Here is a 2,551-nt window from a genome sequence, read left to right on the forward strand (position 1 = left end):
CTTCCTTTGATTCTTGAGAGTCTCTCACCTCCCAAGTCTCTGGTACATTCTAGTAGGTCCCCCACCTCCTACCTCCTGAGATTGCCTATTTTGATTCTTTCTGCTGGCCTTCAGTGCTTCAGTCTTGTCATCACCCCAATACCTGATCATTTTCCCCTCTTCCCCTCCTTGTTGTTCCCCCCCATGTCCCTCCCTCCCTCCCCTTCCTGTGATTGCTTTCCTCTCTCTCCCAAGTGGGATTGAGGCATCCTCACTTGGGTCCTTTGGCTTGTTAGCCTTCTTGAGTTCTGTGAATTGTATTCTGGGAATTCTGTACTTTGTTTTTTGGCTAATATCCACTTATTAGTGAGTACATGCCATGCATATCCTTTTGGGTCTGAGTTACCTCATTCATGAGAGAGGCATGGGTGACCCCACCCTCCACCTCTGAGGGCTGGGCCTATCTACTGGAGGTGGCCTCAAATGGTTTTATCTGTCTTTTGTTGGTTATTTTGGCTAAAGTCAACACAGTTGGGTCCTGGGAGCCTCTCACTTCCATAGAGTCTGGGATTTTTGAGTGGCTACCACCAGTTCCCCATTTCCTACTGCTAAATGTTTCTATTCAATTTCTGGGTTTTTATTTAATCTTTTTTCAGATATTTTATAAACAATTATACTTCTAATTTATTGTTATTATATATTATTACTATGTATAACTATATAATAGATATTACAATATGTATTCATATGTTATATATAATAATATATTATATAAACAGAATATATAATAAATATACTATATAATAACAATACACATATGTATGCATATATTATGATTATTTTGTTGACAGTACCTTGAAGTCACATATAACACATCAGAAGCCTAATGCTATAATGATAGAGGCTATATTGAATCATAGGTTTTTTATTTGTATTTGTATAAACATAAACAAAAATATCATCAATGAAAGTCTCACAGAAGCAAACCAAGAATGAAATACAAGTGGTAAGAAGAAATGTAATTTACTTTGATTCCATGTTACAGTTCTATCATTGCAAGACAAATTTTAGGAATATTGTATTTTATGAGCAACATTAAGTAAGTGAAACCTATAAATCCAATCTAAATTGTTATACTGTATTGATGATAATGATGATGATGTTGATGACAATAAAGTGTACATGTGTGTTTGTATATTTATTTGTATAAGTGCAGTGCCTACAGGAACAAGAGGATGCCAGACATAATGGAACTGCAGTTACATGTATTTGTGAACTGCTCGACAATTGTGCTAGAACCCAAAATCCAGTTCTCTGCAGCAAACACTCTTAACCACCAATTTCTCAGCTCCTAGTTCATGGTTTATGTTCTTGGAATTGATAGTGGTCAGTTACTTTTTGAAAAAAAAAAAAAAAGATGGACACAAAAAGAAAAAATGTCTCTATATACACACATTAACCCATTGCACTGGCAAGTTTAACAAGGAATCGAGGCAAGAGATTAAGTCTCTTTCATTCCAAACTTCTTGAGACCATATTTTATCTAATAAGAAAGGGAAGAATTCAATACTAGAGTAAGTTGCTATTTCCAAGTAAATGTTAGATGTAGATTTCAGTAAATAGATGCACCACATTGTATTTCAAAAACTCTTCTGCATCTGTTGCTGTGTTAATAAAAATGTGGGAAAATCCTGGAAAATCTGTTTTAGATTGATTGATTTGTTATCATCACCAAATTTAAAATATGTACTTTATTAATAAAATCTTGACATATTTCAAGCTTGAAGATATATTGAATAAGATTTATGTTTATTAATTTTGGAAGAGTAAATATTTATTGTTTTAGATTTTTTCTTTTTCGAGACAGGGTTTTTCTGTTGTAGCCCTGGCTGTCCTGGAACTCACTCTGTAGACCAGGCTGGCCTCGAACTCAGAAATCTGCCTGCCTCTGCCTCCCAAGTGCTGGGATTCAAGACATGCGCGACCACCAAGAGTAAATATTTAAAAGAAAAATCAAAAATTATTAAAAATTATTGATTTATAAAATGCTACCTCTGTGAATCAAAGATAACCTGGGAAGGTGGCAGTAAATGCAAACTCTGAATTTGAAATCCTTTACATTCAATCAACACACCCCAGTGATAAGAATTTTTACATTTCAGTCAAAAAATGATAGGCAGCTACTTGTAAGCATGTGTTGTCTTTACTCTGCAGAATAATTCAATGTAATTTTTCTCTAATTCTTTTTATTCACTTGGTTTAGTTGAGGACAACTTCATAAGTTAAAGTGTATGCTTATGTCTCACTGCAGTTTTGTAAATGAGAAGATTAATGCATAACTACTTTTTCTGAAAAGAAAGACATTAATTTATTGTACTAATTATAAATTAGTCTAATTAGTCTGCTTTTCCAAATTTTATGCTGCTTACCCTCTACCATTAGGATTCAAATGATTTTCTGAGTTATGTTTCAATAGGAAAAAATTCTATGGCTATGGAAAATGGATAAAGTAAAAATTTTACCATTTAATTTTTCTAGATGAGAGAATTTGAGTTAAAATTAAAATAAGTTT

This window comes from Mastomys coucha, unplaced genomic scaffold (genome assembly GCF_008632895.1).
Source record: "Mastomys coucha isolate ucsf_1 unplaced genomic scaffold, UCSF_Mcou_1 pScaffold22, whole genome shotgun sequence".
Taxonomy (NCBI): domain Eukaryota; kingdom Metazoa; phylum Chordata; class Mammalia; order Rodentia; family Muridae; genus Mastomys; species Mastomys coucha.